This window comes from Suricata suricatta, chromosome 6 (assembly GCF_006229205.1).
Source record: "Suricata suricatta isolate VVHF042 chromosome 6, meerkat_22Aug2017_6uvM2_HiC, whole genome shotgun sequence".
Classification (NCBI taxonomy): Eukaryota; Metazoa; Chordata; class Mammalia; order Carnivora; family Herpestidae; genus Suricata; species Suricata suricatta.
In genome coordinates, this window is record NC_043705.1 from 145,909,209 (window position 1) to 145,924,844 (window position 15,636).

The window sequence follows — 15,636 nt, forward strand, 5'->3', positions numbered from 1 at the left end:
AGGGGTGTGGATGAGGGACCCTGCAGGGTTGTGGATGGGGGACCGTGCAGGGGTGTGGATGAGGGACCGCGCAGGGGTGTGGATGAGGGACCGCGCAGGGGTGTGGATGGAGGACCGTGCAGGGGTGTGAATGGGGAGACCGTGCAGGGGTGTGGATGAGGGACCCTGCAGGGGTGTGGATGGGGGACCGTGCAGGGGTGTGGATGGGGGACCGTGCAGGGATGTGGAGGGGAGACCTTCCTTCCCCAGGACCCCAGCCCTTGGATGGGCACTGCCCCGGGGATGGCGCTCAAGCGCGGACGGGGTGCCTTCCTTCACCACAAAGCGACCGCGTGAGCACAGGCGGGGAGCAGTCCGCACACACGTGTGTCCCGGGCACTGAGCGCCGAGGGCCTTGATCTGGAGGCGGCTGTGGCCGGACGCCCTTGGCCTGCCGCATCCCCTGGCCCCACGTGCTGGTTTCTCCTTGGGGACCAGCAGCTCTGCCATGTTGCTCCGTCTCTTTTCCTGGAAAAGCCTCCAAGAGGAGGCTGGTTGGTCAGCACAGCCGGACTTGGCCTTCTTCCACTCGTTACAGACCCCCTGGCCCCCTGTGGCCACGGAGGCGAGCCTGGGTGACTGGCCTGGGTGAGGTGACACACATCCTCGGCCCCAGGACCTTCTCAGGCTGTGACTCCGGCGTTGGGCCACTAACTGTCAAGTTCAGCCTGACCAGTTGAAGAAGGTGCATCACCTGCTGTGGCCTCTGCCCCCTCGCTGCTGCCCGTCGGGGACACGCTGGGCATGGCTGCGGTACAGCCACGGGTCAGTCTGCAGCACGCCTGCAGCCTCGGCCCTCCTGACGGGACCCCTCACGTAGCCGTGCGTGAGCTGGGAGGGGCCCAGACACCCACGGTGTGCCACGGCCTTGCCGCACTGGCCACGCAGCCTTCCGGCTCTCTCGCCCTCCTGGCACCTGGTGCCGGTGCGCACAAACCTCTTCACACCTCACAGCGTCCCAGCGGCTGAGGGGCCGTGGCCCCGGACAGAACCCAGAGTCTGCACGGCCGCCTGGTCCACACGAGGCACACTGGCTCTGGTCCCCGCTTTGGGTACAGATAGGTGATAATGCACTTGCCGGCGGGTCATTTTACTCTGTCCTGGCGAAGACAGCCCGAGATGTGGTGAGGGGTCGGCCGCCTGGCTGGCTTTGCCGTGTCCTCTAGGTGCGCCTGGCGGGGCTAGAAGCCAAGCTCTGAATTAACTTGGGACGTCAGGGCCCCCCACTTTCTGCTTTAGGGAGCACTACCCCTGGCATCTCACCCGCCACCCCTGACCGGCCGCACTGTCTGGACTGGCGGTCCCGTGGCCTCCTGCCACAGCAGCTCACGTGCCGCAGGTCAAGGTCAAGTGTGGGATTTCGGCTACAAGGAGTGTGCATTCCCGTTGTTGGGTTCACACCGGAGGAACCTGTGCCTCGGTGGGCGCAGGACCACGGCGGGCTCCCTGGGAGCTGACTCAGACCCGGGCTAGTTTCCTCTCGGGGCACCCACGTCTCAGGGGGCCATGGTGTCACAGGGAAGCCATGGTGATGCTCTAGGTCCCCCGGTATCTGTCACCTGAAGCCCTGTGAAAAGTCCTCCACATGCTTGCGGTCCCTTCCCCTGGTGGACAGTCACTTCCTCTCGGGAAGGCCCCCAGAGTCACTGCGACGCCGCGCTGTCCTCCTGAGCCCTGTGGCCTCTGTACTCAGCACGTTCTGGTAGGAAACCAGCTTCCAGGGGCGCCTGGGGGCTCAGTCAGTTCAGCATCTGACTTCCTCTCAGGTCACGATCTCACAGCTCATGGGTTTGAACCCCACATCGGGCTGCATGCTGACAGCTTGGAGCCTGGAGCCTGCTTCTGAGTCTGTGTCTCCCTCTCTCTCTGCCCCTCCCCTGCTCACAATCTATCTCATAAATAAAATTAAAAATAAAATAATAGAAAAAAACAAAACCAAACAAAACGTTGTCTGGTCCAGAACCTGAGCTGGGACTGTGACTCGGATCTGGGCAGCTGCCCGCAGCCCGCACACCCCTGCATCTGCTTTCTCGTGTGCAGAGTAGGAGAAGCACCCGTGGGCGCCCGCAGCCCTGCCCTGCACGTGGGCCCTCCCAGCCACCCCTGTGGCTGCTGCGTGCAGGGCCGGCTCTCCCCACACCTGCCCCGGCCTCTTGCGAAGCACACCCACCACGCCCCTGACAGGTGAGCGCTCCGCCCGCCTGTCCCCCCGGCACCGGAGTCCCAGCGACGTGCCGCCGTCTCCTCCAGTCCTGGGCAGACAGCCACCACGGCGCGTCTCCCCGGGGGACGGTGGCCTGCCAGGCTTCCCGACTGCGCTTCGCGTCCCCGCTCTAATGTGCCCATTCTCTGAGCCTTTTCATCGCCCTCCACCATCTGCCCTGGAGAGTGTCATCTCCAGGCCACTTAGCATGGGCCATTGCCTCTCCCCGGCTCTCCGGAGCCCATATGGCAGCGTATTAGCAGGGTCTCCTGGGGGTCTTTGCCAGGGTGTTCCATGCCACTTTGTGGGACAGGCCCCCGTTTGGATAAAATCCCCTTTATCCGACTTTGTATTTATGCCCCTTGACCCAGCCCCCTGGGGACCCGGCCGCAGGCTCGGGCCAGTGTATGTTGATGGGGCCCGTTGAGGGGTCTCTCCCCTTCCCTGCAGGCTTGGCTGCCCACCGCCCCGGGCAGGTTCCAGAGGGAAGTGGAGGAAGACACACAGAGCGTGCGTGTGCTCGCACGTGTGTGTGTGTGTGTGTGCGTGCGTGCACGCACGCCCTGCAGAGAAGTTTCTGCATCGTCCTCAATCAGGGTGAGATACAGAAGGAGCAGTGGGCTACTTGTGAGACTCAAAGGGTCCAGCTGGCATGAGGACCCGAGGACTTCAAGTGCACTGACCCCTGTGTCCCCATCTGAGCCATGTCCTGCTCCCCACTGGCGGTGATGGGGCCTGACCTTGTCCGGCGGGCTTGCTGGACTTGAGTGTCCAATGGTTCTAAACTGTTAACTCTTCTGGGTCCCTGAGCTGAGCCGCACTCATCTGCCTGCCATTTGTGGGTGAGCAGAGTCCTTGTGCACGTGGTCAGCGAGCCTGTCTGTGCTCATACGTGGCCTCAACGTGGTGACCAGCGAGCCCCAGCCCTTCCCGGCCTTCCCCAGGGCCTCGGTGGCCCTGGACATCTACCAGCCGCTTGCTACTTTGTGGTGCCAGAGCCAGTCTGGGCAGGGCCCATCCATTCTTATCACCAAGGACCCAGAGCATGGAGACTCGTGTGCGTCAGACTGGAACACTGAGGGGAGGGACAGAGGACGCAGGGCAGATGAAGACAAGGAACCCGTCCCCCCAACAGTCCTGCAGGCGAGTTTCCGCGGGGAGCCCATGAGCCGTAGCCGGACGCTCCTGGTTTCCGTGGCCTGATGGCTCCTCCGTCTATCACACGGAGGCGTGGTTCAGAGCGGCCGTCTCCCGTCCTTTGTGGACGACTGCCCAGCTTTCTCGTGGGCTTCTCCGAGGTCGCTGGACAACATGTTTGTTTTTTTCGTTTATGAGCTGGCCCTATTTTTTTTTTCTGTTTTTAATTTATTTTTGAGAGACAGAGAGAGACAGCGCAAGCAGGGGAGGGTCAGAGAGAGAAGGAGACACAGAATCCGAAGCAGGCTCCAGGCTCTGAGCTGGCAGCACAGAGCCTGAAACGGGGCTCGAACCCATGAACTGTGAGATCATGACCTGAGCCGGAGCCGGACGCTCAACCAACTGAGCCCCCCGGGTGCCCCATGCTGGCCTTATTTTTGTTTTAAGTAACCCATTTCCTAGACCTACTTTAGTTTGGAATAATCGAGGGAAATTACATTTGGCAAAAGCAGGTCCTAGTCCTTGCTGGTTGGTCCTGATTTGTGCAAAATTAATGTGTTCAGGGTATTTTTTAACGGCATTAGCAGACCTTGCCCCACCGTGGCCCCGATGAAGAGGTTTGGACCAAGACCCGCCCCGCCTCAGCCCCCGCCCCGGAGCCCCGGGCCCTGTGGCACATCGCCGTCCCCGGGGCACTCTGGACTCTGACTTCAAGGCTGCCTTTCCTCTTTTCAAACAGGAGGGTCCTTCTCACCCTGACCTCGCCGAGCAGAATGGCCTTTTCCATCTCAAAACGACAAAACACTTCCATCCCCGGTTGGCAGGAATTTCCACAAAACTGTTAGATCTTCCCAAGGTCTGGCATTACTAGCTTTTTGGTATTAGAGATGCAATAGTGTAACACCCCAGCGGTGCCCCATTGGGTGCCACACACGTGCTGCTTGGGGGCCTAGATCCGTAGCCATACACGTTCTGTGTGCCGCCTGCACCTAATAAAATAGAAGAGAGGGTCAGGGGTCCCTGAGCCTCCAAAAGATTCTGGCCAAGAATCCGTGAATCACTGCAGAGGCGAAGGCTGGTGAGCACCTGGTGAGGGGCCGTGAGCCATTGGCCCGACAGTGGTCACAGTGCGGGGCGCTAACGAGGGCCACCCTCTGGGCCCCGAGAGAGAGGCCCCGAGTTTGCACCAGCTGCCAGGGCACGCCAGCGGCTGCCCGGGCCAGCAGTCTGCTGGAGGTGGGCGGCAGTGTGGACGGGGCCGGAGAAGCTGGGCGCTCTGTTTGCCCTTCTGTACAGGCCAGACGGAGGGAGTGTCCAGAGCCAGTGCTCCTGCAGCCCCTGGTGACACAGGGGTCACCTTCCTTGGGGCCACCTTGCCCGTGTGCTGACGCCAGAGTCTTCGCACACACGTGTGTCAGGAACGACGGGCAGATGTGGAAGGGCGGTGATGGCCCAGCCTGCAGACGGGCCGAGGGTCCTGCCCAACGGCATCGCATCTCAGGGGGTCCCACCTGCTGGCCTCGCAGACGGTCACCCCCCGCGGGACTGTCTTGGTGACTCCGGCAGCCACGGCCTGTCCCTCTGCTGTCACAGCCTCCCCTGCCCTGCTCTCCGGCCTCAGGGTGCCCGCCATGCAGACCATGTTTCCCAGGTGTGGGGCCGGGAGGGGACGGAACCCAGGAATCCTCTGCCGTAGCCCCCCCCCCCCCAGTCCCGCTCAGCCCCTGCTTCCCCGAGGAGGCGGCAGCTTCCTGGCTGGCCTCCCGGTGGTTCCCTGACCTGAGTTCCTCACGTGTCCCTCCACGGTCCCCGGGCCCCAGCGCCTGGCCCCTCAGGCAGGTGTCCGTCTGCAACACTTTCCAGGACCAGCCCCCATTGGAGAACCCCCTGGAGCAGCCTGCCTCTCCCCAGGCACACGGCCCGGCATCCCCCGAGGGCCCAGGAGGCTCTGCTGGCTCCGAGCGGGGGGAGGGGGGCTCGCACCCTGGGGGGCTCTCAGGCCGGAGCCTCACTGGGGGGGCCCTCGCCTGAGCAAGCACGTGGGGACCCCACAGCGGGTCCGGTGCCCGAGGACTGAGATCTGGCTTTTCTGTCCCTGTGGGTTAATCTGTAAGGTTGGTTCTCTAGAACCTTCTTCACGCTTAACACCTTTTTCCTGGGAAGAGAAACAAGACGACACCTTAGGTGGCCAACAGACCCTTGTGACGATGGTCATTCCGATCCCCGGTCTGTCCAGTTCCAGGCCACTCGGGAAGCCGCCGGGCCTTGGAATCCTAGCAGCGGCTTCACCCACTGACGAACTGCCTCCCTCCTCCAGCCCAGCAGGCTCTGTCCCAGAGCAAGAGCGGGCGCAGGCAGGTGTGCGCTGGGCGTCCGGGAATTGCTTCTGGAAGAGCCGGGGCGGGGGAGGGGTCGTCTAAAGTATGGGCCCTGTAGAGCCTCACGTTGGCCACGGTCACAAACAAGTGCCCCCAAGCCCTCTCAGGTGTGTGGTGCCCAGCGCGGGTGACAGAAGCTTGTGCAGGTCACTCTGTGGGGTCTCCAGAGAGGGGCTGTGAAGGGAGGGGTGGCAAGTGTGGGCCAGCCTTGGAGCCTGGTGGCCTCCAAGAGAACACTCCGGGGTCCAAGCGCAGACGCTGTCCGGGTGAGCCCGTGGGGCCCAGCAGCCACAGAGCACTCTCCGCACGTTCGCACTGGTTTCTGGAAGTTTGTTTAAGTTCTTTCTCCCGTACTTGCTCGAGGGTCTCCGCACGGTCCGTGTCAGAGAACAAAGCGGCCCTTTGGTCACGTTTGTTTCCCCAAGTTGTTTACACGTGTGGGTGTCCCTGAGATGCAGGGGGAGGCTGTGGAGGCAGCGGTCCAGGGCCCTGGATCTACACAGACCAGCTGCCATCAGCACCACGAGGTGGGCACACGGGGACGGCAGTGCCCCCAAGATGGGGAGAGTCAGCACCCGCCCAGGCACCTGACCTTCCCGCCATCCTGCTCCTGACGTGCCCACAGGACGATGCCTTCTCCTGCGTCCCCACTGTCTTGTCCTGATTCCTGCTGGAGACCGCTCCTCCACAGGTGCACGCCCACGGCACACCTGTGCCACGTACCTACCCACGGGTGCACGCCCACAGCACACCTGTGCCACAGCACACCTGCTCGAGGGCACACACCCACACCACACCTGCATGCGGGCACACACGCACAGCACACCTGCCCACAGGCGCACACACAGACATATATGTGCATGCACACACACCACCTCAATGATACCACACCTGCCCCAGGCATGTACACCTGCACACACACCACGCACCAGCATGCTGACACACCCACACATGCACACCTATACCTGCCCACACACCCACCCACATCCCCCCCTGACAACGCACCCACACTTTTATGTTCATGCATGTGCATGCACACCCACGGGCACACCCACACACCCAGAGGCATGCATACGCACCCACACATTCTTACGCGCACACACCTCCATACACACTCTGCGCACACTCAAGTCCACATGTATGCACATGTACACACATGTGTACACTCAAAGGCACATGTGCACACAACTATGCCTACATACAAACTCACACACACACACACACACACACAGCAAGTCTGGTCACTGTTGCTCCTTGGTAGCTGTCCAACGTTGCCACTCGGCCAGGGAGTTTGTCCGGGGCTGGTGTCTGCAGGAACGTGGCCGGAAGCCCCAGGGGTCAAGGATAACGTGGCTTCTTCTCCACGTGCTCAGCACTGGCTCTAGCTTTGCCCTTACAAGTGTCATTCAAGTCGCAGAAAGGAAGAGAAAAGGGCTTTAGGGACTCTGTGGCCCCAGGAGCAGGGGTCTGTGAATTTATGGCCCCAGGACCCACGACAGTTGCACTGTTGACCAGCTCTGAGTGCATCCAGGGGCCCTGCTTCTGTTCGGAGCCAGTTTTCTACAAGACACAGTGGAGAAAAACCAACTGCTACCACCACCCCTTTGTCAGGGCAAAGGCCCAAGGAAGCTCAGAGGCCCAGGAGAGGACCCCGCACGAGGCTCGAGCCTGCCGCCTGCCCCACTACTGCACATGCTCGACAGAGCACTGAGGGCAGGCCGGGGTCCTCGGCGGGGACCCGCCGCCTCACAGCCCTCCCTGCACCTGGAGAGAAGAGAGGAAGGACAGAGGGAGCTTCAGCGGGAGGAGGCTCTGTCCCCACGTCCCGTCAGTGACAGCAGGGGCCACCAAAGCCGGGCCCTTCAAGGCAGGACACACCATCAAACACCCCCCCGCCCCCCCCAGCAAGAACCAGCACCGCCCATGAGCCCAACTGGAAAGTGTCAGAAAAGAACACTAGAGACGTGTCACCAGAGTCGTAACACCATGACCCAGGGGTCCCCACAGCGGGCCCCGACCCACAGCGTCAGAGTCCCCTGGGACTTGACACAGACCTGCCTCAGCAGGAGCCCAGGCCCGCAGTCCGGGCCCATCAGGTCCCCCCGGTGATCAGAGGCGGGTGCGGGCTGGAGACCCTGACCCCCTCCTCCCTCCGCCTGCCATGTCCCTCTCCCTCTGAACAGGCCTTTATCCGCCCTCCCGGGACCTGAGCTCTTGTTTGATCGTCCTGCCCAAGAGATGCGTGTGTGTCTCCCTCTTTTCCTGCACTGGACACAAGGCTGCGAGGCCAACACGGCCCCCTCGTTCCCTCTACCCAGGACTGTGTGCGACTGTGCCTTCAGGTCCAGGTCCACGTTACATGGAGTTAGGGGGAGGCTCAGGAATCCATGGGAACAGGGTGCGCTTGGGGTGTGAGCTTGCCTCCGCGAGATGAGCTTCGCAGACGGAAGAAAGTACCCGAGGGGCCTGCAGAGCGTCCCGGGAAGAGAAGGGGAGAGCCCGCTCCGTCTTAGTGCTGCTGCTAAAAGCACTGAGGGAAGCCAAGGACAAGAGAACCAGTAAGACTTAGTTGTCTTCACCGGCCGCACTCGGGACCAGGGCACCGGCTGGGTCCGACCTCTGGGAAAGGGCTTTCTTTAAAATGGTAAGGTCCGGGCACCTGATGGCACTGAAATGACAGCCCACCTTCAGGGACGCCGAGGGGTGGGGTCTGGGACACCCCACCAGAGACCGTCAGGGCTTGCCGGCCCCCTCACTGGGGACACGGGCGGGAACACAGCAGGACTGGAACGCCCCGCGGGCCTGGCAGGTGCGGAGCGCCCACGTGCGGCAGGGGGCCCCCGGCGGAGCCGCAGGGGAGCAGGACCTCGGAGGCTTCCGCAGCGGCTCTGCGGCCAAGGGCACGACCTCCCCTCCTTCTGCTCGGGCGCAGCACCAGTCTGCATCTGCCCCCGCCTGCTGGGGGCCAGGAGCTGCCCCCAAGGCCTGCGTCCAAACAACATGCCGTGCAGCGCACTTTCCACACCGCCTGTGCAGTTGAAACTTCCGTCACGAAGCTTCCCAAGGACAGTGACCCCACACAGGTGGCCCCAAAGACCCCTGCGCTCCCCCAACAAAGCCCCGGAGCAGGAGAAGAGAGATACTCGGGGGCACTCGTGGGGCAAGCGCAGACTGCTGGTGCTCACACTCAGAACACAAGCAAACACTGAAGGGAAAGCTGCGGCCTGAGTGAAGCCGGCCCGGAAATCAGGGATCCTCCCGCTGCGGACGCCGGCGTGGGGCCCCCCCGAGCCAGGCTGGTCAAGATGAACCGACTTAAAACTAAGTAAACTGGGGCCCCTGGGGGCTCGTCGGCTGGGCCTCTCCGACCGTGGGTTTCGGCTCAGGTCATGATCTCACAGTTTGTGGGTTCGAGCCCCACGTTGGGCTCTGTGCCTACACTGGGGCACCTGCCTGGGATTCTCTCTCTCTGACCCCGCTCCCCCTCTCTCTCCCTCCCTTTCAAAATAAATAAATAAACCTTTTTTTAAGTCACTTAAAATAATTAAAAATACACTTATTCACTTAGTTATATTCCATAAATGACAAAAATATTTGGGAAAGTTTCCAGAAAACTCTAGCCTTCTTTTGTTCTCCACGCAGTTTTTAGGAAAAGACATTCCGTGGTCATCATCTCCCCCACGTATTCCAGGCTAATCACCAAAGTTCACCTGAAAAATGGATTCTGCAGTCTAAAACCGAAAAATGGCTTTTCTCTTCCTAAATAAAGATCGGGTTTATTTTGACCACATGGAACTACATTCAACACTTTATGTCAAAGTCCACTTTAGCGTTAGTCTCTTGGAACCGGAATTTTCCGCAAGGTCTTCCCAAACACCGGAAGGTGGGCACCCACCGCTGGGCTGGTGGGTGCTGGCAGCTGTGTGCCCGGCACCCTCTGCGGGGGCCCAGCCCGGGGACCCGGCCAGCAGGAGGGTCTGGCAGGGTCTGGCCACCTTGCCACCCTGTCCCTCTACTGCTGATTATTCGGCTCTGGAGGTGAGATCTGGCCAGGCGCTGGAGGCCTGCCCGCCGTCCTCCCCACATCAAGGGGACCCCTGGTGGCCCCTAGGGGGACCCCAGGCCCTTGAGGTTTTTGGTGGCCCGCCTTGCTCTCCAGGTGTGGGATTCCCGCCCAGGCTTTCTCACAGGGGCTAACCTCTCCCCCTGCACAGGGGAAGGAGAGCCGGGGGCTCACGGCCCGGGTCCCCAAGCCGGAGGAGGAGCACGTGGCCAGGAAGTGGGAGGAGACGGGACTGTGTCCTCCTACACGCTCTGTCCTGCCCGCAGAGAGCAGACGCGCAAGCGTCTTGTGGAGCAGGAGCCCAGGGACACGCGGACCAGGGTCCTCTGTGCAGACACAGAGTACGTGAGAGCAGCCGGTCCTTCAGAGCAAATCCCAGAAGTGCAAAGTCACCTTTCGGCGGCCCCGTGCCTCATGGGTGAAGAAGCAAAGGGGGCGGTGTCCTCACGCCAGCACCCGGCCCGAGTCCCCAGCTGTCAGTCATGCCCCGCCGGCAGGTCTGGAGGGCACGGAACTCTGGCCGGCTGACTGCTGGCCAGCAGCACTTTGCCGACGCCATGCCGGTCCTCTCCTGGGCCAGCACTCCGCCAGCAGGCAGGCCAAGCAGACGCAGGTGAGCGTCCGCAAGGTCCCCACGGGCAGGGCTGCAGGGGGGACCTGCTGGGAAACAATGGCCCTGACCAGACAGTGTTTTGTCAGGAGTCCGGGCATCCGTCCATGGTGCCACCTCGCCCCCCAGTCCGGGCGCTCTCAGTAATGGGGGCGCATGGAGGCCGAAGGGGCTGCTTGCAGAGCGGGGCTGGTGGGATGCAGGGGCGAGGGGACCATGTGAAGGCCCAGGGAGTGGGTGTCCGTGGCTCTCCTGGTGGCAGGGACATCAAGAGGGACACAGCACAGGAAGCAGGAGGACCATTTGTGAGTGTGGGGGCAGTGTGGGTGGCGTTTGGGTAGGGCCTTGGGGAGACTGAAACCCAGGGGCGCCAGGAGGGTGGGAGGCGGGACACCTGGATGCCATCTTCCCGAGCCATCTGGACCCTGGCCTCAGAGGCCTTAGGTCACGAGGTGCCCACTCTGCCCCTGACTCCCGGGGCTCCCATGCTCCATGCACTCTACCCTTGGTTCTGTGCTCCGGAGACAGCAGCAAACCAAGGCAGTGACCCCTGGCCCAGGAGTGACCCCCAGTGGAGGACATGACCTCAACCCCATCCAGCGGCAGCAGGCCGAGCTGCAGCCAGGTGGCAAGTCAGATGCAAATGGATGTGGGAAGATGCTGGGCTTCCGCTGGTCTGTCTGCAGGAGGCCCTGAAACAGTCTGGGATCAGCTGGAGGCCAGGCTGACCCTGGGAGAGCCCCCGCTCCCGTCCTGGCCCAGCACAGGGTCGCTGCATGTGCCCTCCGCCTGCAGGACCGCAGCCCGCCAGGCCCTCCCGGGCCCCTGCATGAGGGAGGCGGGGCGGGGGGGGGGCTGCTTGGAGGGGTTTGGGGCTGAGGGTCCTCCCCGATGAACGCCCCTCGCACTTCCTTCCCTTCCTCCCCAGGCCAACGTGCTGGGATTTTTATTCTTAAAGAGTCTCCTTTAAACAAGTATTTGGGGCTGAAAATAATGAACTCGAAAGCTGCTCCCAGAAAAGGGGGCTTGTGCAGCAGAGTGGACTCTGGGATGCGGTCACCTGCGGTGTCACTCAGCACATAGAACATTCTGCAGCATGTACCCCCGGAACCGGAAACCCAACACCCACCTTCCGCAAACACAGGAATGCCCGTGTGGTTATGACCTGCTTCTTGAACCCCGTGTCCGCTCCTCCCTCCACGCAGGGGCGGGGCCGGCCTTGAGCCACACCCACTGGGGGACTCAGGGGTGCAGGGGCGGGGCCAGCCTCGAGCCACACCCACTGGGGACTCAGGGGCTGAGGGCAGGGGATGTCTCCCACCTGCACTTGGCCCAGAGCTACGGCCACAGGAGCACAGTGACCTCTGGGTGGGAGGCCGCGGCCGCTGGCGAGGACTTCGGGGAGACTTGTTGAGCCTCTCAGTGTCCAGGGGTCAGGCGCGTGACGTGCAGTGATGGATTATGGGCCCTAAGTCTCACTCCAGCCACATACCAAGCAAACATCACGCCTGTGAGTCGTCAGCCCGCCGAGTGGACTGGGGCGGGCAGATGGGTGTCGCCTTCCAGGATGTGGGCACACATCCCCAGAACGCACAGCCATGTGGGGACAGGGCTCAGGAAACTCAAGACACAAGTGCTCTGAAAATGAAGGGAGGGGGGGCCGGTTTGTGGAAGGCAGGAACTAGAAAAGGAAATAATCCTGGTTTTCCCTTTCTGTCCCAAACAAGGCTTGTCCGAGCAACCCGGGGGAGGGTCCTTAGACCTATGCAATGGGGTGTGAAAAGATATCAATTAAATCTTACAGCTTGAAGTCATTCTAGGTGGAAAACAAGATTTAAAAGGTACCCAAGAGGCTCGTGGGTGGCTCAGTTGGTTAAGTGTCCGACTTCAGCTCAGGTCATGATCTCACAGTTCGTGGGTTTGAGCCCCGCGCCGGGCTCTGTGCTGACAGCTCAGAGCCTGGAGCCTGCTTCCGATTCTGCGTCTCCCTCTCTCTCCCCCTCCCCTGCTGTGCCCTGTCTCCAGGCACACCTGGAGTCCAGCTGACTGTCCCGGGGCAGTGGCCTCTTTTTATTTTTTTCCAGTTTTATTGGGATAAAATTAACACGTGACTTTCAGTCTAAGGGGTGCACTGTGACGATCTGATGTGCATGCCTCCTGTGAAGTGTTTCCCGCGGGAACATCAGTAACGCCTCCCTCACCCCATCTCATATCTCTCTGCTGCCGTAATTTTGGTGAAGACATTACTGCTCCAGCGTCGTAGCAAATCTCCCCGGAGCCATGAGGACACCTACCGAGAGCCACCGTGCCGAACCCAGGACCCCGGACTTCACTGCCTTCGACCTGGGAGTCGGCGCCCTTTGAGCCACGTCTCCCCGTTTCCCCCACGTCTGGTAGCTCCATCAACCTGTTCTGTTTCTGAGTCAGATGTTTTTAGATTCCACATGTTCAGTGAGATTATACGGTATTTCTCTCTCTGACTGGTTCGTCTCCCTGAGCACGATGCCCTCATGGTCCATCCACGTTGCTGCAAACGGCAGGACTCCTTTCCTGCGGCTGGATACTATCCCTGTGTGTGTGTCACATTTTCTTTATTTCCTCCCTTATTTATTCTGTCTCCGCTTGCCCGTGACAGATGTCTAGGTTGCTTCCATGCCTTGGCTTTTGCAAAGAACGCCATGGTGAACATGGCGGTGCAGAACTCAGGACAGCGATTTCAGACCCTGGAGGTTTGGTCCCACAAGTGTGGCTGCTGGATGGCAGAGTGCTTCTATTTTTAAGTTTTTGGGGAGCCTCCCTACTGTCTCCCTCTGTGGCTGCACCGGTCGGTTTCCTCCAGAGGGCATGGGGGTCCGCTTCTCCACTGTGTCTCTGCCTCTGCGTCTTACGGTCTTGACCCCTGCCAAGCTGACACGCGGGAGGCGCCCTCTCACCGCGGCCCATCTGCAGGTCCCTGGCGGTGAGTGGCGGTGGCCATCTTGCGACGTCCTTCCTGACTTGTGTGTGTGTCTTCTTTGCAGAATTGTCTTGTGGGAGGCAGGGCGCTGGCACCACGGAAATCACTCTTTCAATAAGATCTTGATGATCATCTACTGTGCCCGGTTCCGGTGCCCGGTTCCCATGCCCGGTTCCCACGCCTGGCTCCCATGGCTGGTGTAACAAGAGACCACAGACTCAATGGCTTCAAGTAGAAGGTCAGCTTCCTCGGGCCAGATTCAGCAGGAGTGGGCGGGCCAGGCTCCTCCCTGTGTCTCCAGTGGAGAGCCTGTCCTTACCTGGCCCCCTTCGGTGGCTGTTGGTGTCCCCGGGCTGTGGCCACCTCGCCCTCTCTCCAGGTCACTCTGCCTCCCTCTGCATCTTCGTCAGATCTCCCTCCACGCGCCCGGCGGTGGGATACACGTGACAATGTGTGGGGTCCAGCCGGACACTCTGGGATGTTGCCCCTTAATTCAGTCCTACCGGCAACGTCGATCCTGGCGCAGCAGGCAGCACCCGCCACGCCGAGGGACTTGGACGTGCACACCCTCGGGAGGGCTGTTTTCCAGGCCGGCACATTGACGAAGCCCCTCACTAGGCGAGGTTCTGGGGAAACCGGTCAAGTTGGGTGTGGCTCCCGACCTCAGAGCCCGGCCCCAGACTCTGTTACTCTCGCCTCGTTTCTTGTGACCAGGATTCCTGTAAATGATTTTTTAAAAGCCAACCGAGACTGGTTTAGAAGATGGAACATCTGTTGCTTGATGTAACTGGAGGGGACAAGGCTGGGTTCAGGCACAGCTGGATTCAGGGGCTGGAACGATGCTGTGGGAGACTTTCTGTCCAGTGGCGGTTCTGCTCTGCTCCAGGTCGATCCGTCCCTACGGAAACCCCAGCAGCCCCGTCTCACGTCCGTCCTGCCTCACCCCATGAAGAAGAAGCTTCTTGGCCGCATTCCAGAAAGCCATTTGACTGACCCTCATTAAGCTGTTCCTGCCAGGATGGGGAAGCTGTCTGGACACTCCTGGGTCCCTTCCCCTCTGACAACTCCAGGAAGCCCCCAGGACTGGGGAGGGGTCCACACGCCTCACGGCAAACGGAGACTCTGTCACAGAAGCAAGGAAGAGAGTACCCAGCTCACCGCCCCTCTCCACACCCCACACACACCACCTAGTGATAAGGGTGCCCAGGAAGTCCATTTGAGAAATCTTTGTGAAAATATTCGGCCACTGCAAGTCCCAGAGCCGCTGGACTCAGAAATTCAGGGAAGGGTGTGGGAGAGGGGCTGTTCCAGGGTGACATGGCCTCCTGTCGCCAGCAACAGGGACAGAACCCGGTCAGCGGCGCCTCGACAAGATGCACGAGTCCCAGGTCTGACCTGATGGCCCTGAGGCATGGCTGGCTGGCCCCTGGGTCCCATCCGGGCCCGCCCTGCACCCCTAGCTTGGGCCTCACTTCCATGCCCTGGTCATCTCGGCTGCCCCTGGCCCTCTTACGATGCAGAGTCCAGGCAGCAGGAAGGCAGTGGAGGAAGGCATGTGCGCTGCTCCCACTGAGTCAGCTCACTGGAGGCGGCCTTCCAGAAGCCCGGAGGTAGCCTGGAGTCTTCCTGGCCAGTGTCCACATGCAGCCTCATCTAGCTGCACAGGGAGCTGGAGGGTGTCATCTTCTGTGTGACTGCCAGCAGCCCAGTGCTGACAAAGGGTGTGACACAGGGCCCGCATCAGCTCACCGGGTCTGCCACCTGTGAGTCACTGCACAGATTTGAGGCCGGACTGCAGAGTGCCTCCTCCCCAGTGATCAGCTACTGGACAGCGACCCAAGTGTGACTGTCCAGTGAGTAACTGTTTGAAGCAAGCTTTGATCACATATGACAATGCTCAGGATCTGCTGATCTGCCGATGAAATCAGCAGACACTGATCACCAATCATTCCATTATGCTAATAGCACTCTGCTTTCAGAAGTTGGATTATGTGTGCAAACACCAGTGTGGTGTGCATTAACAACTACGTGTTCATGAGCCAGAATCCCATTAGGAAGAAGACACGGCCAGGAGACAGGCCAGACTGGAGAAAACGCAGGCCAGGAATTAGAAACACAGCAGTAAGAGGCTGGGTGGGAGTGCTGGGCTTGGGCTAGTGGGTCAGGGAGGTGGGGTTGGAAGGGTATGGACAGGAGTGGTGGAGGAGGGGTGGGGGTAGAGAGATTGGAGGGGATGGAGGGGGTGGTGGG